The 21,537-nt window shown below is 50.0% G+C and overlaps 1 long non-coding RNA gene across 1 annotated transcript; it reads right to left on the bottom strand.

The window, feature by feature from the left end:
* Nucleotides 1-2,190: 2,190 nt before the first annotated feature.
* On the bottom strand, nucleotides 2,191-17,901 carry LOC109270952 (uncharacterized). Its single transcript, XR_008423368.1, has 3 exons — nucleotides 17,782-17,901; nucleotides 16,420-16,931; nucleotides 2,191-3,981 (listed from the first exon to the last, which is right to left on the bottom strand). It is a non-coding gene; the product is annotated as an uncharacterized LOC109270952 (long non-coding RNA).
* Between the last annotated feature and the right edge of the window lie 3,636 nt (nucleotides 17,902-21,537).

Genomic DNA, 21,537 nt, shown 5'->3' with positions numbered 1-21,537 from the left:
GCCTGTAGAGGAGGGTGTCGTCTCTTTATTGGACAGCTGCTCTTGTGTCTACCCAGAAAGCAGGCCCTCTTAATCTGACCACAGTTCCTTGTGCCCGAGTGACTGGTGTGGAGTCACTTGTATGAATCAGCCCCTGGTTCCTAGAGTGGCCACATAACCAGATCTGAATCCTTAAGACACTATGCCCCCAGCCACAGTGACTAATGTAGGAATGAGCACAGGAATCAAGGTAGACTCATCATCATCAATCCTGGAGCTTTTTCTGGAATTGGTGGGGAAAAGATATTATTTTCCCTGGAGGTGCTAAGTAGGATATGGGCCTGATGCTACGGTGAGGGAGCACTCCCTGAAAATGAAGACAACAGAGAGCAAATTAGAGCCAAGAGAAAGACAATCAGAGAGTCTCTGTCCTGATAGCAAATATAGTTTGAGCACCTAGAACCAGCTGTGCCTGAAATCCAAACTTTTGGATAGTTTGAATGGGACTTCTGTAAGTACAAACCTAAATAATGTTGACTAATGCCCTAGGACTGAAGCTCCTGTCTATCAAGCCTCAGCCAAGCTTTTCATTCTTATCTCTAATAATGAGCTTCATGCCCCAACTGACTGAACTGCTCCTCGTGCTGCAATACACCCAGCACTTTGTAGCACTTTTTGCTCTGCAGAGAAACTCTTTTCTCCCCTAACTGCCCGTGAGAATCCTGCCCATCATTCAAGACTCACCTCATGGCTTCCTCCTCTGAGAAGCCCTCTGGGGGGCCCTCTTCTGCACCATACAGCAGCTCTGGTCCCTTGGACCTATAGATACACACCCCTGGCTCTCACCTTTCTTGTTGGCCAACGAACTCCAAGAGGGCTGAGAAATGGGTGGGACAATTTCCCCATGACCTCTTTCGAGCTTGGTTCCAAGCCTGAAACCAAATCCATTGCCAAAATTTTCAGCCACAGGCCAATGAATTACATTTTTTTTTCTTTCCATAAGACTGAGTTGGATTTTTGACTCTTAGAACAAAGAGTCCTAACGGTGAAGGTGTTTTTCCCTTGTTACAAAAGTAATACATACCATTGAAGACAAGCAGAAAATTTGATACACACACAAAAGAAACCAAAAATTACTCCTAGTCCCCCCACCCAGAAACAACTTTGAGTACAATAGAGTAAATGTCCCTTTAGACTTGTTTCTGTACATATACATGTAGTATTTATTTAGATGAGATCCCACTTTAGTGCTGGTGGGTGCTTTTTATGTGTTTTACTCTTTTTTTTAAGGTTTTATTTATTTATTTTGAGAGAGACAGGGACAGCGTGAGTGGGGGAAGGGCAGAGAGAGAGAGAGGGAGAGTGAGAATCCCAAGCAGACTCCACACTGTCAGCACAGAGCGCGACGCGGGGCTCGAACTCACGAAACCAGGAGATTGTGACCTGAGCAGAAACCAAGAGTGGGACGCTTAACGAATGAGCCACCCAGACGCCCCTATGTTTTTTTTACTCTTCTTTGAAATAGAACATGTATACAGAAAAGAGCCCAAATCACAAGGATGCAACTTCATAAACTTCACAAAGTGAACACATCTGTGACCAGTGTCAGCCAAGGACCTCCAGCTCTTTTCCAGTTCAGCCTGCAATTGCAGAAGGCATTGCTCTCCTGGAAATCGCCTCCTTGCCTCTCTTGAGGAACAATCCATTTGTTTCCAGTGTTTCGCTATTGCAAACAATGCTGCAGGGAACATCCGCTGTACTCACGTCATTTTGCACATGGGAGCTTATATCCCAGGATACATTGCTAATAATAGCTAACATTTCTTAAACCCTTTCTGCCAGACACTGTGTTAAATGCTTTTAATGGCTTAGCTCACTTGAGCCTTTTAACAATTAACTGAAATAGGGAGTCTCATTGTCCCCATTTTACAGAAGTGGGACCGCAGGGTCAAAGGGCAGGCACAGTTTGCATCTTGACTCACATTTTCTAGCTGCCCTCCATACGACTGTACCAATTAATTCTCCCTCCAGCGGCGCAAAGGGTCAATTTTCCTTCCACGCTTGCCAGAGCTGGATACTATCAATTATTTTAATTGCCAGTCATGGCCAAACAGATAGGTGAAAAATTATAGCTCATTATAGACATTTGGTCATTTCTTTCATTTCTTTTTTTTTTTTTTTTTTAGCGAGACTGTTTATTTATTTTTGAGAGACAGAGAAGTGGGAGAGGGGCAGAGAGAGAGGGAGACACAGAATCCAAAGCAGGCTCCAGGCTCTGAGCTGTCAGCACAGAGCCCGATGCGGGGCTCAAACTCACAGACCATGAGATCATGACCTGAGCGGAAGTCTGACACTTAACCGATGAGCCACCCAGGTACCCCGAGGTGGTTTTTTTTCCATTCTTAAGGTGATTTTTTGTGACCTAAAAGCCTGTGGGGGTTTTGTGGAGGGTTTTTGTTTTGTTTTGTTTTGGTTTTTTTTTTTTTTGCATTGGTATGACGTGACAATCATCAGCCATTCTCTTTATGATTTTCCATTTGTAAAGTGAGGAGGGAGGGATTAATCTGTTTTAAATGTGATCCGCTTGCCTTAGGGATTCTGGGACTCCTCATGGGCCGCTTGGGGAGGTGGCACCTGCAAAAGGGTCTCGCCCATCTCTTTCCTGGGCTCCTGGTCCCACTCAACCCAATCACTTGGATATTGGTTAAGGGTACCCGTCCTTTGACCTGCGAAGCTCATCCACTTTTGCCGACCAACCAGCGAGGCTACTCTCTCACACAGACTTGAAGATGGGAACCCCTCTCTCTCACAATCTCGGGGGCGTCTCTTAGATTTTCTCCAGCACCCCTGACCTCTGAGTTCTTATCTGACCTGGTCAGTGTGGGGTCATGTCACCATCCTGCCTGCCACGTCCTGTCTTGTAACTGCCTCAGATAGGAGCCCCAGCCGCTGCTTCCCTGGACTGTCCCTCTCTCCACCAGCATCAGCATCATTCACGCAGAGCTCTTGGTGAATATCAGCCTGGATCAGTTTGCAGGCGACCGGGGGAGGGGGGGGGGGTCATAGCATGGTACCACACAGGAACAACCCCGAACTAGGCATTCCTGTACTTAGAAGCCCTTCGCCTGCCATCTTCCTCCCCAGTCTGTGGTCTTCCACTGGCCCTGGTCCTCTCTCATACACTGGACACCTCTCGTTCCCCTTTGCTGGAATCTTCCCTCTAGGACTCTATCTAGAAATTTTATTTTCACTGGATTATTAGGCTACGTGTATCTGGCCCTCCTTCCACCATCTGCCTACTTATATATGTGTGGAAGTCATAGATCCCTGGTTTCCAAAGTGTGACCCCAGGGGTCCCCACGACTCTTTCAGGGGTTCCACAGGCTGAATTATTTTTGTAATAATACTGTAGTGGGTTGAATGGTGGTCCCCAAAATGATAGGCCCATGTCCTAATCCCCAGAAACTGAATAGAAACTTCTTTGCAAAAAAAAAAAAAAAAAAAAAAAAAGGTCTTTGCAGATACAATTAAGGATTTTGAGTTGAGGAGATAAGCCCAGATGATCTGGGTGGGCCCTGAATCCAATGACAAATGTCATAATATAAACACAGTGCTATGAAAATGGAGGCAGAGAATGAAGTGACACAGCCACAAGCCTAGGGACATGGACAGCCACCAGAAGCCAGCAGAGGGAAGGGCCAGGTTCTCCCCTAGAGTCTCTGGGAACCGCACAGGTAACTCCTGGACGTCAGGCTCGCGGCCTCCAGAACTGTGAGAATACATTTCTGCTGTCAGTCACCAAGGTTACAGTCATTTGTTACAGCAGCCACAGAAAACTAATACAAATCCCGCGATGGCCGGTGCTTTTCTCACTCTCGTTCTCCCAGGATTTGCACAGCGGAGTTTTCCAGGGGCTTCATGACATGGGATATTGGAACAAATTGAACGCAGAAGCCAATATGAGAACCCAGCTGTCTTCTATTAAGCCAGACATTAGAAGACCTGCAAAAACAGAAACAGTGCCACTCTTCTTACCAAATCTCTTTTGTTTTGGAAAATCGAGTTCTTTTTCATTTAAAAAAAAAAAAGTTACTTATGTTAACCTAAGGTGGAACTTTTTAAGATTTAATACATAAATCTTTTTCAGCATTCTCAGTTTGAATTTCAAATATAGTAAATATTGATAGCTCCATGCCACAAAAAAACAAGTTCTTTGGAGTCCTCAATAAATTTAAGAGTGCAAAGCTGTCCTGAGATGAAAGCACTTGATTATGATCTTAAGTAGATCGTATCTCCCTCACTCTCTGGTCCTACCCCTGCAAAATGTGCAAAGACAGCCTGCATTTGACTGCAATGGACAGAACACCCAACTCGAAGTGACTTACACAGCAAGAAAAATGTGTCATCTCACAGGCCAATGAGTCCAAAGGGTGGGCCTTCTGGGTTTGGTCAGTTCATTGGTTCAAGTGCATCACCACTTCCAACCACCATGTTTCTGCTGGTTCTGCTCTGCCACCCTTAGAGACCTGTCACCTCATGATTACAGAATGGCTGCAGCTGCGCCAAGCATCATGCCCTCACACAGTAATAGCCAAAGCAGGAAAAAGGAGATATCCTGTTAACCTTAAAAGTAAAACTGCCAGTTATTTTACCAGTAAAAATGGGTTTATTTTTAGGGAATAAATGGGAAGAGCAGAGAATTGCAATTTGGGACAAGAAAGCTATAGCAAAACCATAAACAAGTCCAGAGAACAAAGGAAAGGTACCCTCAAAGGAAAACAAAGGGGGAAGTAGGGAGGACTATTATAAATAAGAAGTCTATGGGAGTACACTGGGAGTTCAAAGTCTAGTGGCTTTTCATTGGCTGAGTTGTGACAGTCTCCCATTGGCTGGGCTGTTGTCAGGATAAGAGGAAACCTTCCTCCTGCTGCAACAGCTAAAACAGTATTGACCGGCAGGGTCCTTCTCAGGCCTGCTGCGTCTACAATTGGCCCAAGTGGAAGGGCACAAGAGCTCCCCCTACTGGCGTCCCAATTCCATTGTTTTAAGTTTATTTATTTTGAGAGACAAAGAGAGCCAGGGAGGGGCAGAGAGAGAGAGAGAGAGAGAGAATCCTAAGCAGGATGTGGGGCTTGATCTCACAAACCATGAGATCATGACCTGAGCCAAAACCAAGAGTCGGATGCTTAACCGACTGAGCCACCCAGGTGCCCCCTCCAAATTCCACTTTAAATGAGGTTTCCTTTATTCAGTTTCATAATCCTTACCTTGAGCCTCATTTTAAGCCAAGGAGGGCCCCTTCCGTGGCTTTTTCTCATGCTTCACTGGCCAGAATCGCAACACAGGCCCATCTCTGCCAGGAGAAAGGCATTATTGTGATTGGCTTAGTCTGGTCAAGACTGACCTCTTCAGAAAGATAGTCTCCCGCGAAGACTGGAGTTTTATTAACAAAGAAAGGAGAGTCAGGCTGTAGGAGATGGTCATGACACCCACCATCGTGACACAGGGATTTAGAGTCTGTGGAAAGAGGCAGCCACATTCATATCAACCTGGCCCTCCACTCATCAGGTATTTAGGCCACAGCCAGACATGAGCCCCGCTAAGGCCCTGCCCTCACTCCCATCCCCCACAGCAACACCAGCCCATGAGCCCCAGACCCACGGTACCTTAGTGCCTCTCACAGCGAGTTAGTTCTCCGTGCCCTCAGCCAGTGACCAGCCCTCCGGTCCTGCCCCCTTCCTCTGGGGACAACTATATCAGAGGCCTCATGCACCCTTCCTGGCCCCAGTCTTGCTTGGAGGCCACTCTTGTCCATTTTGACAGGTTTTAAGAACTCTGAATGTCAGGAAGGTGGTCCTCCCAGGAAACACCCAGTGTGTTTTAGAAAATTTCCCATGTTTTTCACATTAACCTTAAGCTCTGCAGTCTTTATTTATTTATTTTTTTTAGCTCTGCAGTCTTTAAAATACTGTAAAGTTCTCCTTACCAGCCTATCACACACACAAACAGGTGCACACACACACACACACACACAGACACACACACACACACACACACACACACACACACACAAGGGTTAGGAATGACTCAGATTCTGGAATCTTTGTAATTTATCTGCTCGGCATCTTGGGCAGGTAACTTACCCACTCAGAGTCTATGTTTCTTTATTTCTAAAAAGAGGGTTATGATACCTATGTTTTAGGATTACTGAGGATTAAATGAGATGATGTATGTAAAGTCACTCATTGTCAAGACTCAGAAACTGTCAGTTGTCACGCTGTCATTGCAACTCAACATCTGTACAGTGTTTCTAAGCCTACAGAGTGCTCAACCCCATCTTATCATCTGAGATTCACCGCACCCTAGGAAGCCACCAGGGCAAGGGTTATGCCCCCATGTTACAGGCGGGGCCGTTGAGGGCCGGAGGGGCCAAGTGATTCCGCCAAGGTCACACAGGCAACTCAAAACCAGTTCTAGTAGCCAGGCTCTCAGATTCCAAGCCCAGGGCCCCTCCCTGACCTCCAGCTGTGTGACCCGGATTGCTCAGCTCCCAAATGCCTGAAAAGTTGTGCAGGAATCAAGTCTGGGCCTTGGTGCCCACGTGGCCAGGAGTAGCAAGGGTGGCTGCAAATACCCGGGAGAGGGGAAGAGGGAAGTCGCTTCCAGTTCACAGCCCATGACCGGAGAGCAGTTTCTTAAAGGAACCAAGTAAGGAGAGACCTTCCAAGAATGCAAACCCAGAATATAGAAATTAAAAAGACGGGCACATTTGACAACATAAAAATATTGATCTCTTGTGAGGCAAAAGATACTATAAGCCAAGTTAATAGACAAACAATAAATTCAGAAAAATATTCGTGATGCAGAGGACAAAGGGTTACCAGCTATAATATACAAAGAGCTCTTACAAATTGAAGAGAAAAGGGCAAACAACCCAAAAGAAATTATGGCAAAGGACATGAATAGGCAATTCACAAAAGAATGAAGCCAACTGGCCACAAACAAATGAAAAGATGCTCACACTCATTAGTGGTCAGGGAAATGCAAATTAAGCTGACAATGAGATATCACACAGGCAAATTTAAAAGAACAGTAACCAGTAATGCAATTGCTGGCAGGGATTTGGAGAAAGCTACATTCATATGTTGTTACTGAACAGGCAAATTATTGTAATCTTTTTAAGAAGAAAGCTGGCTACAGGAATTAAAACTTCAGGAGTTGTATTAAAATTTTGCATTAAAAAATATATATATATCTAGGGGCGCCTGGGTGGCTCAGTCAGTTGAGCTTCTCTTTTTTTTTTTTAATGTTTACTTATTTTTGAGAGAGAGGGACACACAGAATGCAACCAGGGAGGGGCTGAGAGAGGGAGACACAGACGCTGAAGTGGGCTCCAGGTTCTGAGCTGTCAGCACAGAGCTGGACGCAGGACTCGAACACGAACCATGAGATCATGACCTTAGCTGAAGTCGGACGCTTAACCGACTGAGCCACCCAGGCACCTGGAGTGTCTGACTCTTGATTTCAGCTCAGGTCATGATCCCAGGGTCATGAGGTCGAGCCCCACATTGAGCCCTGCACTGAGCGTGGAGCCTACTTAAGATTCTCGTATTCTCTCTCTCTCTCTCTCAGTGTGCCTGGGTGGCTCAGTCAGTTAAGGTCCAACTTCTGCTCAGGTCATGATCTCCTGGTTTGTAAGTTCAAGCCCTGCATGGGGCTCTGTGCTGACAGCTCAGAGCCTGGAGCCTGCTTCAGATTCCATGTCTCCCTCTCTCTCTGTCCTACCCCCCCCCCCCCCCCCCGCTCACTCTCTCTCTCTCTCAAAAATAAATAAACATTAAAAATATTTTTTTAATTCTCTCTCTTTTCCCCCCTGCCCGTCTCCCCTACTTGTGCTCTCTCTTAAGTATATGTGTGTATATTTGACCCAGCAATCCATACCCTAGAAATCTATCTGATAGAAATGAAACTACCATATTCTAAGGACACATGACACATTGTTATTCATAATAGCAAAAAAAAAAAAAAACCCACCTCAAAACAAAGCATGGCAGAGACTGGCACACAAGGAAGACCTTGTTTTCCAGCCTCTCTGGCATTTTGGTTGGGACCACGTGACTGAGTCTTGGCTAACGGATTGAGGGGGAAAGAGATCTCCTCTGCCTCCCTGCTCCTGCAGTTAACTGAGGAGACCCCATGATTGGCCATGGAAGGAGTGGGAGCCCCGAGTCCCTGTCTGGAGGACACCGCCCCAGGGCTGCCCGACCACGCTGCCCTGGGACAGAACAAGAAATAAACTCTGGTGGTGATAAGGCGCTGCAGTTTCTGGAAGTCCACGTGGCAAAGCCTGGCACGCTTCCATGCGCAGGCTGGGTGTCCGTCAGTAGGAAGTGACGGACCAAATGACGGCGTAGGACACCCTAGACTCAGCCTGCACGAAGAATACATTTGAGCTTGACCCAGGGAAGGCCACAGCAGAGGAGGAGAAAAGCGACCTGCAGGGAAGCGTCTGCAGTGCCTCCTTTTGGCAATCTACACAACAATCGAGGAAACCCTCCAACCGTGCATGCGTCCCGTGCACCTGCACGCGTGTGTTCTGTGTACGTGTGGCCCCTGAGAATCGACAGAAACACGGAAGGATCCTTCCGGCTTGCAAGCATGAGTTGGAAGGGAGAGGGAGAAAAGAAGGCGGGAGGGGCCAGACAATAAAATGGAAAAAGCGCATTACCAGTTTGCACGACTACATTTTTGCATTTATGAATGGCAGATGTAAACAACAACAACAATGTTTCCGTATTAGAGAACAAAACCAATCTTCTCTAGTTCAAGGGGAAAAATGGTGCTCAGGTAGCTGGTGCATGTAGAAGAGAAAGGGCTATATAAGCACCAGGAGCGGGATTCAGGAAATCTAATCCCGGCCTCAAATCCAATCACGCCTCTCTGTCTGAAGGAGTCTGGTCCGGACATCTTCTGGTTTGAGAGGTGGCTAAAAACAAGGAGAGAGGAAGGTAGCCAAACTCTAGGAACCATACTGGTGTGGGAGCTGGAGCCAGAGGGTGGGGGCTGCCTCCCAGTCTTCTGAGAAAATAGGGAGCCTTCAAGTCAGCAGCACAAGAGTTTAGCCAGCATGTTGGGGAGAATCTTCTGGGACACAAAAGACCTTAGAAGTTACTAGGGTCCAAAGTCACAAACCAGGAGCCCAGAAGCCAAATCCAACCCATGGTCAGATTTTGTTTGATTTGCACAGTGATGTCCAAAGAATGCAAATTGATTGCCAATACATTTGAATTGGCAGATTTCTCTCTCTCTCTCTCTCTCTCTCTCTCTCTCTCACGCACACACACACTCCAAATTTAGTATCTCCAGCTTATAGTGAAAAAAGTCAGATTGTCTGGCCACGTTCCTAAATGGCAGCACTGGGCCAGGATCTGGGGAGTGGCTCCCCACTGTAGACAGAGTGTGAGCTCTTCGGTTTGCTACAGTCCTCACGGTGCCCTGCTGCTGCACCCACTTATATATTAACCAGCCAGCCCCGAAGTCACATTTGTGGGTGTGACTCCATACCTCCATCAGGTGTGACCCCTCCTACCCACCCGCTCTGGCTAAACAAAGTGAAACTCACATTCTGTGGGCTTCGGCACAAGACAGACGGGTCCAGACTCTGGCTCTGATGCCCCTTAGTATCTGCAATGCCTGGGCACCCTGTTGGCTTGGCTAAGCTGGAACCACATCGCCCCCGAATTTCCAAATGGCTCTGAGTTAGCGTTGGCCGAAACAGACCTGTGGGTGAGCTGCAGAAGGTGGAAGTCTAGCACAGCCACGTTCTTCCTGCTCCCGAGGCCAGTGTAGGGCTCCGGGCCCCGTGGCCACTTAGCCGTGCTACCCCTGAGCCACTGCCCCACCCTGGCTTCTCCAGCAACTTCCAGACCTCCTCCAGCCTCTCCCAGTGCTGGCCGGGCTGTGGGGCAATTTTCTGGTGAAGGGCACCAGCTTCTCCTGTGGGTCATCCACGGCACCCAGGTTGGAGAGGATGAGAGACAGACCCTGCATCCAGTCTGTTCTTGCAGCCATCCACACCCAGCTGTCCTTCCCGGGAGGCTCGTGGAGAGGGACTCTGGGCTCAGCCCCAGATGCAGATGCAGATGCCTTCGTGATGCTTATGGTCCAACGCCCATAATAAATCCATTTTCTGTATCGCTCGTAGAGGTTCTGCTTCCCTGATCCAACCCTGACATATCTGGGTGATCTTAGACAAGTTACTTAACCTCTCTGAGCCTCACTGCCCTTGTGCTGAAATGCCAATGATAACACTACACCTTCATATGATTATAGCGAGGACGAGACGGGCAAATGTATGCAAAGTGCTTTGCTGGCAGGTAGCAAGTGCTCAATAAATGCACGTACTTTAAAACGACAATGTGTGTGTGTGTATGTATGTATGTACTTTATTGTTTTTTAAAGTAGGCTCCAGGCCCAGTGCAGAGCCCAACCCAGGGCTTGAACTCAACAACTCTGAGGTCAAGACCAGAGCCAAGGGGGCGCCTGGGTGGCGCAGTCGGTTAAGCGTCCGACTTCAGACAGGTCACAATCTCGCGGTCTGTGAGTTAGAGCCCCGCGTCGGGCTCTGGGCTGATGGCTCGGAGCCTGGAGCCTGTTTCCGATTCTGTGTCTCCCTCTCTCTCTGCCCCTCCCCCGTTCATGCTCTGTCTCTCTCTGTCCCAAAAATAAATAAAAAATGTTGAAAAAAAAAATTAAAAAAAAAAAAAAAGACCAGAGCCAAGATCAAGAGTCAGACATTTAACTGATAGGTACCCCCCACCTGAGTGTTTTTAAATGGGAGCTGTGCATTTACCTGTATGACCTTGAGAAAGAAAGAAACTGAAGACACCTAGTCTGGTCTCTCATCATCTAAAGTAACAATACCTCTGGGGCACCTGGATGGCTCAGTCGGATAAGCAACTGACTTCGGCTCAGGTCATGATCTCACAGTTCATGGGTTTGAGCCCCGCCTCGGGCTCTGGGCTGACAGCTCAGCGCCTGGAGCCTGCTTCAGATTCTGTGTCTCCCTCTCTCCCTGCCCCTCCCCCACTCATGCACGGGCGTGCACGTTCTCTCTCTCTCTCTTTCAAAAAGAAATAAACATTTTAAAAAATTACAAAATAGTTCTTTCATTTACATTTAGTACAGTCTCTCTTAGATAGGGTCCCCAGGGACCAGACAATGAAATGGAGATCTGTACAGGGGTCAGGTATCATCCCAGAACCCCCATCCTGAGGCTAGTGAGGTCAGGGTTGGGCAGAGGGAAGGCCAGGCTGCTGTGCCTGGAACAGAGGCTTCGGCCGACCCCCAAGGGAGCTTTGGAGTCCCAAAGGCCTTCAGAGCTGTCACAGACATAGGCAGGCCCTGGAGGCCTCATGGTACACTTGGACCACCCCCAGAGAGTGGGCAGAAGCAGGGGCAAGGGTGCTCCCCACGGTCAAGGGGAGGGACTCACCGGAGCCGGCGGCACCAGCGCTCTGAAGCCGAGGGCGTGAACCGCCATCCTGCAGGTGCTCTGGGCAGCACATCACAGCATCTTACTAGACCCGATGTCTTTTAATCTACTGACCATCAAGCAAGATTAAGGGATGGCTGTTTATAAAGTCAGACTCACTGTCTTGCTTACTCTGCGTCTCACTGCCTGGCAAGGAGACATCTTGAAAACTTTGTGCCCTGACTGGGAGATTCTGGAGAACGGCTGAGAGGCAGATCCTCTTTGCAACAAGAATGTGGCACTGATCACTGGGGTCCAGAGTCACCCAGCTGAGGGTAATAAATAATCAGCATGGGAGACAGACATGGCCTGACCATCTGAGCCGGCCAGACTGTGATACGTGCCATAGCAGAAGGTCGAGCCCGTGATCTTTTCCTCTCACTGGCGTGCCACGAGGGCACGGGCTTTGCTTCCCTTGTTGCTGGGTGACCTGTACACAGCACAAGACCGGCATAGAGTAGGTCCTCAAAATGCACCTGTGGAATTAATGAAAGAATCAATGGATTCAGTCTTGAGCTGCATTTAAAAGCCCGTTCCTGGGGGGCCTGGGGGGCTCAGTCAGAGAAGCGACTGACTCTTGATTTTGGCTCAGGTCATGAGGTCACAGTTCTCAAGGACGAGCCCTACGTCAGGCTCTGTGCTGACAGCATGAGCCCGCTTGGGATTCTCTCTCTCCCTCTCTCTCTCTCTGTCCCTCTCCCGCTCGCATGCACTCTTAATAAACATTTTCAAAAATTAAAAAAAAATAATAAATAGAAAATAAAATAAAAGCCCATTCCTCTTTTCCTCCTTATCTTTGTATCCTTGCACAGATAAAAGACACAACAGGTGCAACCAGCATTTTCTCTGCAGGATGTGAAAATGCCTCTGCTCATTCTGATCGCACCCTTTGCCCACATTTCCCCCAAGTCCCGAAATGTGCTGCTTCTCTTCCTCCTGTAATGCTGAATTCCCCTTCCTACAGGAAGTTTTCCACCACTACGTGACCCGCCCCCCAACACGCACACGCGCGCACACACACACACACACACACACACACCTCCCTGAAGAGCAACTGTGGTTTCTGAAGGTCAGGACAGAACAACCAGAAGGAAAGGTTCAGAGTCTCAGCTCCTCTCTTCCCACCTCTGTCTCCACAGGTGTCTGCGCCCCCCCCCCCCCCGTGTCGCCACAAACCCACACAAGGTGTTCTCCTCAGATCTGTTAGAGTCGTCCAACCAGCCGTAGTGACTGATTTCAGGATCTGCATGTGATACGATTCTGGCCAACGAGGCCTGAGGAAAGGAGGCTGGGGCTTTTGTGAAAAGTTTCCTCACTGATGAAATGAGATGTACAGGAAGAGACAGCCCCTTTCAGGGGCCAGATATTGTTACATTTGGAAGGGACCCAGGACCCGTGGCTGCCATCTCGTGCAGATGAGAGCAGCCAGCCTGAGCAAGCAGATACAGAAGAGGATTCTGAGTAACTCGACCCGACTGTAGGGACAGTGTGGCTACCCTCCTAGACCCCCTGGGTGCCTTCTGCCTTCCCGTGCAGCTGTGCCCCACTCCCGGCTTCTCCGCTTTGCTCCTAATGGTTTGCACCTGCAACTTCCTTCGGAGGCCTGCCTTTGCGCCACTGGAATCACTTGCTTGCAAAGGAAGGGAGCCATAGTCCGTGCCTGGGGTGGGGGGGGCTTTGCTCTGTCCTGCTGGACATGGGCAAAGAAGCCCGTGGTCCCCCTGTCACCGGCAGTCTTCTTACAGTCATCTGGCTTTGTAGGTAGGAGGCAGCAGTAGAGAGACAGAAAGAATGATATTGTTGAGCTGCTGATTATCATGGGCACAGCCCACCCTATTTCTAGACTTCTGGGTGGGTGAAAGAATAAAGCTCCTGGCTCTTGAAGCCAGCTTGCGGGGGTGGGGGGGGGAGGGCAGGGGGTTCTGGGGCATGCAGCCAGAGAATTCTAAGTTACTAAAAGTCATACTCTTGTTAGTGTGACTGCTACACACACACACACACACACACACACACACACACACACACACAATGCATGCACATACTCAATGATATGCACAAAACTGCAAGATCAATTTTCAAAAATCCAACCACTTGCCTGCACACCAACCAAACCAATTTGAAGTAGAATAGCACAACCGCTGTGGAAACCAGTAGGTTCAAAAAATTAAACATGAGAATTATCATTTGATCCAGTAATTCCACTTCTGGGTATATACCCAAAAGAATTGAGAGCGGGGACTCAAATGCCGATTTGTCCACCAATGTTTACAGCAACACGACTCACAACAGCCAAAAGGTGAAAATAACCCAAATGCCCAACAACGGATGGATAAACAAAATGTGGTACATCCATACAGTAAAATTATTCAGCCTTAAAAAGGAATGAGATTCTCACACACCTGCTACAATATGAATCGATCTTGAAGACATCATGCTAATTGAAATAAGTCCGTCACAAAAGAACCAATATTGTCTGACTTCATTTATATGAGATACATATAATAGGCAAACTTATAGACATAGAAAAGAGAGTAGTGGTTTCCAGGGACTGGGGGGAGAGGGGAACGGCAATCATGTTTAAGAGGGCCAATTTGGGAAGAGGTAAACATCCTGGACATGAATATGGTGATGTGGCAAGGTGAATGCACTTAATGCCACTGAGCTGTATACTTTAAAATGATTACAATGGTAAATTTTTATGTATTTTACCCCAATGTTTTCTAAAGATTTGAAAACATATGAGAGAAAAAACATTCTCTTCACAATAACAACAACACACAAGCCACCTTGGAATAAACCCAAAGCAGAAATTCACAGGACTCTGGAGAAAGCCATAAAACTTCACTGAGGAGATGTAACAATTGATCTGAATAAGTGGGGATATACCATGTTCATGGAGGAAAAGACCCAATGTCATAAAGAGGACAAATCTTCCCAAATTAACCTATGATACGATGCAATTCCAACCCAACAGTATTTTTCATTGAACTCACTAAGCTGTTCTAAAAATTCCTATGGAGGACCATAACCCAAGAACAGCATACACCCAAACAAGTACACAAATTAGAAGTGAACAACTCAATGAAGTTTTACAAAGTGAACACACCCAGGTCACCCAGACCCAGATCACAAAACAGAATACTGCCCTTTTGCCTCCCTGCAGTCACTACCATCTTTTTTTATTTACTCATTTTTAAGAGAGCGGGGAGGGGCAGAGATAGAGCGAGCGACAGAGGATCCGAAGTGGGCTCCGTGCTGACAGCAGGGCTCGAACTCACAAACTGCGAGATCATGACCTGAGCCAAAGTTGGATGTTTAACCAAGTGAGCTGCCCAGGTGCCCCAGTACCAACTTTAAGGGTACTCCACTCTCCTGGCCTCTATCCTAATCAACAAGCTTTGCCTGGTTTTCAACTTTCTATACCTAGAACCACACCACATGTACTTTTTGTATCTGGTTTCCTTCACTCAACATATGATTGTGCAATTCATCCATATTGTTGCCTGAGTTGTTGATCATTTATTCTCACTTCTGTGTAATATCCCAATGTACGACTATCTCACTACATATTTATCCATTCTACTCTTCACAGACATTTGGGGAGTTTCCAGCTTGGAGATTTCACAAAAAGCATTCTGATACTTGTCTTTTGATCCACATTTATGCACAAATTTGGTGAGCATATTCCTGAGATTGGAACTACTGGGTTAAAATTTTTTTTAATGTTTGTTTATTTTTGAGAGAGAGGCAGAAAGGCAGAGTGCAAGTCGGGGAGGGGCAGAGAGAGAGGGAGACAGAATCCAAGGCAGGCTCCAGGCTCTGAGCTGTCAGCTCAGAGCCCGATGCGGGGCTCAAACCCACGAACCGCAAGATCATGACTTGAGCCGGAGCCGGAGGCTTAACCGATTGAGCCACCCAGGCACCCCAAGAATAATTTTTAAAAGAGCAGAGGATGTTTGTGGTGGCCGGGGTGGGGGGGGGGTAGTAGGAATGGGGTGGTCTTGCCCTACTGGAGATCAAAGTAAATTATAAAGCTATAGTAATTAAAAGGCACACATACTAGCACATGCTCAGATCTACACACACACACACACACACACACACACACACACGAGCACACGCAGGCATGCCTGAGGTACTCATGTACAGGCATACATCCATACACAGGCATGCACTCCCACCCCACATACTCCACGAGTCAGCAAAGACAACTCACGGCCGGACTTCCCAGACCAGATAACTGACTGTTGCGGTCCCTTTCAAGTGGTATCAGAGCACAGGCCTGCAAGTATCCAGGAGACGGCTGATGGAGAAGGGGAAGAAGAGAGAGCGCCCCCCCCAACCCGCCCACCGGCTTTAAAGGGAGAACAAAGTGAGCGGGATCAGAGGGTGCAAGGTGATGGCAGCGATGCTGAAGCCATTTATCACTGCCAGATGTGTGAAGGGTCAGGCTGCGGGGCCCACTGGGAGTGCCAGTGGGGGTGCACGGACCCCAGACACAGCGAGAAATAACCTGTCCAGTTGGCGAGGGACCATAGAAGGGCTGCCAGGACTCTCTTCGTAACAAAATGACAATGTGCTTTCTTTTTCATCCAGGCCAAAAGGGGCCGGGGGCCAGGGCAGAGGCAGCGACAGCTTAATAAAGGGCCGTCAGTCAAAACTCTAAAAATACCCTCCCGCTGCCAGCAGGCTTACTCCTGCACCCGCCTGCGGGCTTCCTGCCGCCTGAGTGGTCCTTTGGTGACACATAAGGACAAATGTTTGCCCAGAGAGACCTGGTGTCCAGCAGCACACATGGTCCCACTGTGGCATCTGCCCTCTCCCCTGCCCCCACCCCTCCAGAACCCTCTAGCAGGCACACCCCTGGCCAGAAAGGGGCTCACAAGGGTCCTAGAGAGAAGGCACACCTCCGCTCTGGCTTCTCCATCCTCTTGGAAAACGCGAACAGATACCTCTCCTTGCAGGTGGCTCTCGACCCCAAAGCCAGCCAAGTTTCACAGGGGATCCTGGGGACTGCCAGTCAGACGGGGGGTGGCACCACAAGCTTCAGGCGAGCTTCCGGCCTGCGACCAAGAACCACCTCTGCTTCTGCCAGATTCCCAGTTTGATTGGGGAGGATCAATCCCTGTCCTCGGGAAGATCCCAGAAGCACAGCCTCTGCTCTGGAAGCATAGCTGGTCTGATGGAGAAGGCTCAACTCTTGCCAATCCGATGAAGGAGGTGCAGCCTCCCAAAGATAGGTTCCCACACAGTGGCAATAGCAGACTTTTAACCAGATGTTAGCGTCCTCAAACTTTATTGCGTGTCCAATTCACCAGGGATCTTTTAAAATACAGATTTCACTCTGCAGGTCTGGGGAGGGGCCTGAGATTCTACATTTCTAATAAGATTCTGATGATGCCAGGGCTCCTGGTGGTACCTGAGTAACGAGATAAGAGATGAGATGTACCCAGGGTGTAGACAGCTAACTTCTATCGGCTGTTCTGCTGACAGAAAGAGCCCTGACCTGGGGCTACCGGGGAGGGCTCCTTGGAGGGAGTAGGGTAGAATCTGATGGATAGAGGGAGAACTCTGGAGCCAACTGGCCTTAGGTTCAAATCTTACTTCTGGCATTTATTAGCTGTGTGGCTCTGGGCAAATTTCTTGACCTCTCTGAAGTGAGGGAAACGGCCACGCCCACCTCACAGAGTGGTGTGGGCAGACGAAGCACTAGCACACGCCTGGCACACGCCTGGCACATGGGAGGGGCTCGAGACACGCCAGCCACTGCTTCTATAATAAACTATAACCATTGTGCCCACAACGGGGAGGGCTGAGCTTCAGAAAGAGCTGGAAGAAGGCTGCTCCTAAAGGCAGGGATGCAGAGAGGCCCTGGGAGTCAGATGGCCATAGACGTGCCGGACCAGCCCTTGATCTTTGTGAGCCTCAGTTTCCTCCCCCTGTAAAATGGGGATCCTAGCATCGCCCGTCTCTAGACGCAACGAGAGGTCAGGAAATAACACACTGACAGCAGAGCACACAGTAGGCGCTCCATAAAGCGCTCTCCGGGGTGGGGGCGGGGGTGGGGGACGGCGGTGCGAGGGGCCGCCCGCCCCGGGCCTGGGGCCGGCGGAGCGCAGGAAGCCCGCGCGCCCGCCCCGCCCCCACCCCCATCCCCACCCCCACCCCCACCCCCACCCCGAGGCCGCCTTTGAGCCCGGCGCCGCGCTTTGAAGTCCCAGATGGGCCGGGAGGAAAGAGGATCCCCACGCCCATCCCCCAGCCCGCACCTGGATAAACACGCGCCGCCGGCCCCGCCGCCAGCCCCGGACCGACGGCCTGGCGGCAGGGACGGCCAGGCGGCCGGAGCGGCCCGGCAGCGGCTCACTTCAAAGCGCCCGCGGCCGCCAGCGGGAGGGGCCCTAATCAGGCCCGGCTGCCGCCGCGCGGGCGCTCCGCCCCGCCCACCCCGCCCGGCCCGCGCGGCCCGCGCCGCCCGCCATCTGCTCCGCGTTAGCGCGCACGCCGGTGGGGGCGGGGACGCCGCGGCGCGGTCGCGGGCCGGCGGACCGGCGAGGCTGAGGCAGTCGGCGTCCCCTGCGAGTTCCTGACATCGCCACTGCATTCGTTCCGTCGCGCATTCAGCAAGTACTCAGGGCGTGCCCGGTGCGGGTGGGGGGCAAAGGAAATACAGTTCGTTCATTCGTTCATTCATTCATTCATTCATTCAACGAATATTTATTGAACTCCTACTTCTAACAGAGCCTAGGGATACAATGCATTCATGCGTGCACATGCATTCATTCATCCGATAAACAATTTTTGAGTGTCTACTATGTGCTGAATGCTGGCCTCAGGTTCATGTCCCTCCAGCCCCGCTCCCTGGCGGCACCGAGCTCTCTCTCACCTTCATGTGCTAGCACTTGTTTTCTTTGCCTCGAATGCCCTCCTCTGACCTGAACAAACTCCTACTCATCCTGCAAGAGCCCAATTTTTAAAAGTTTCCTCCCCATCTCTCCCAGTCCCCATCCTACACCCACAGCATGCCTCCCTCCTACTAGAGAACATATAGCCTTGTCTGACAGCGATTTATTCCTTTGCAGGATCTGTGTGCCTTCCAGACTGACAGCTCCAACCTGGGCCCCACCAGTCACCAACTGCATGGCTCTGTAACCTCTCTTTGCCTCAGTTTTCTCATCTAGAATCAAGAAAGGACAAGATCCCCTTCACAGGGTTATGGGAAATAAGACAGGTCAAACATAAGGCCAGGCCTGGGCAACAGCCTGGGAAAAGGCAGGAATGGTGATCTGATTCTCTCTACAGTCCTGTGGCTCCAGGAATCAAAGCTCAGTTCATGCTCCCTCCTCCAGGAAGCCCTCCTGACCTCCTGAGAACAGGTTCCCTTCTGCTGAGATCCCTGCCAGTCTGACTCAGCCTGCTGGCTACTGGTATCCAGGCTCTTCTGGCTGCTTGGGACCTGCCAGGCAGTAGGCTGAGCTCCATGCTCCAGAGAGCAGGGAGCTCGCATTGTGCATCTTTTCTCCCCCTTCAGTGCCTGACACATTACGTAGCACGTTGCACACACTAGATCCAGTAAATCAGGGTCTCTCTCAGGCTCCTGCTCTGCCCGGTAGGGAGCTCAGTCTAGTAGATAGGCCACTCAGGTACTGGGTTATAGCCCCTAGGAGTGCAAGGAGGTGCCTGAAGCAGGAGCTTCACCCACCACAAGCAGGAGGTGGGGAGTCACAGGCTGCCTGCCCGTGCCAATCTGTGGGCTGCTAAGTGCCCAGGAGCTGAGAGTAACCAGACCTTTGGCCGTGAGAGCCACTGAGGACTTCTTGGAACCCTAGGGAATTCTAAAGAGGCAGCCTCAGAGACTGAGGGCGGGACGCCTGTCCAAGAGGCCAGCAAGCCAGAGCCACCAGAGTTCCCAAGGAGTCTGAATGAAAGGGACTGGTTACCCAGAGACACTGGCAGGCATACAGACAGTCAGGAAAAGCACTGACAGCCTTGGGTCATGACCCATCTTGGGCTCTCAGGCCCTCTGCTTCCTGCCAGCTCACAGTCTCTGTCCCTGATGTGGCCTCTGTGTCTCTCTCGGCCTATTGCTCACCTGTGGGGCAGTGGGAAGGAAGTTGGTAGATGAGGTACTGGGAAAAGTCCCAGCACAGGGCCTGCAGGCCATGAATGTGCTGTGGGTGTTTGCGGGGGAAGGGGTGGTATTTGTTTTTAAGTCCTAGACTTATGGTGAAACGCCTGGGTTCAAGTCCTGACTCAGCCACTCTCTAGCTGGAGGCGAAGTGGGGCTTCCCTGAGAGCATCAGAGAAGACAGGACGGCGAGTCCTCCGGAGGCCCCAGAAGCAGAGTGCACGGCCTTGGGCCACTTGCCCAGGCGCCCCAGATGGTCCTGTTGGATTCTGTCAGGGGAACGCCTCACTTTGGTAAGCTGGTTCCCATGCAAGATGGAGCAAAGCTGCATATTCTGGACTTTCTGTGGGTACAGGCTTCTTAAAGGGGTCTGCACCTTGGGGAGCAGATCCCAAGGTGAGCGTTCTAGTCCATGCAATGCATTCAGGAAGTGAATCAGGGAAGCAGGGTGGGGGAGGGCAGGACCAAGCAAGGTAATTTTTCAGGCCAGCCCCACAGAGGGCAGCTTCTACCTGATCCCACAGGGAACTCTGAAGGGCCCAGGCGAGGCAAGTGAGCTTTCACACACCTGCTCTAGCGGAGGACAAGCTCCCAGGCACTTCAGACTCTCCACGGTGTAGACAGAGAGCTGCCGCCCCTAGGAGTCCTCCAAAGGAGAGCCAGCACAGAAATGGGGCTCGGTGCCCAAAAATGATAAAAGGGACCCAGATGACTGTCCACTAACCCAAGATCTTCTTCGATTCTGCCCCCTTTGAATACTGTCTGGAAAAAAAAAAGCCTCTGGGGGCAAACCCAGGGCATGGCAAGCATGAAGAGTTCTCCGGATGTTCAGGGCAGGTCCAAAAGGTCTGATGGACCTGGGGCTCGAGGTCAGGGCACCTGATACTGTTGAGCAGGGGGCCTTGGCACATATGGCCTGAGGCGATGATTCACAGAGCCATGATTTGACCCCGTTACTGCCCACTTGAAAGAGGCATCCTCTCAAAGTCAGGAGAGGCCAGGGCTGGAGGACCCAAGAGTGCCACATCTAGCACTGCCATCTGCCAGCTGTGTGTGCTTGGGCAAGTTAATTCCCCTCTCTGAGCCTCCGCTTCCTCAGCAGGGAATGGGGATAATTATAACAATTACTGAGCACTCACGATGAGCTAGACACTGTGCCGAGCTAGTGTTAGACTCCTGGGCTTCCCAGGACTTACATCCCATTTTTCACAGGGAGGGGGGCCTATCCAACCTTACCAACCAACCAGCTATTTCAAATTCCATTGTCATCACCAATGAAAAAACTGCTTCTAACAGTCCTCACGCTAATACACAAATTCTTGATGTTGATTTTGATAACGATACTGGAAGTGTGGATTCCTGATGAGGACCCTTCATATATCACTTAACCATCCCTGGCAGGGGCACCATGTGCAGATGTACAAGTTGTACACTGTACAACTCCAGCAGGTACCGTGACAAAACCATAGGATGAATGGCACCCTCTGGAACTTTGCACCTACTCCCCCACAGCCCGGAACCCAACAGGTTGGACTCGTGATTTTGGCAGCTCCTTTTTCTTTAATGTTTATTTATGTACTTTTGAGAGGGGAGGGAGGAAGAGGACCCCAACCATGCTCTGCGCTTGATGGAACCGTGAGATCATGATCTGAGCTGAAATCAAGGGTTGGACACTCAACCGACTGAGCCACCCAGGCACCCCCTGATTTAGGTAATTCTGATGCTGACCTCCACCCCCTAGGAAGTAGACTTATCTTGTGTTCGCACATTAATCACATGGATAAGAACAAAGCATTTTTAAGGTAATCACACAGGCAAGAAAGCAAGTACTTAACCCCAGGCTTGGCACAGGCCAAAGTCAGTAAACAGTACAGTTCTTATAGTTTGCCTCCAGCCT

The sequence above is a fragment of the Panthera pardus genome, unplaced genomic scaffold, assembly GCF_024362965.1.
Source record: "Panthera pardus isolate Hobbes unplaced genomic scaffold, ASM2436296v1 HiC_scaffold_18, whole genome shotgun sequence".
Classification (NCBI taxonomy): domain Eukaryota; kingdom Metazoa; phylum Chordata; class Mammalia; order Carnivora; family Felidae; genus Panthera; species Panthera pardus.
The sequence above is the reverse complement of the archived record's forward strand: the minus strand, read 5'-3'. Positions and strand labels throughout refer to the sequence as shown.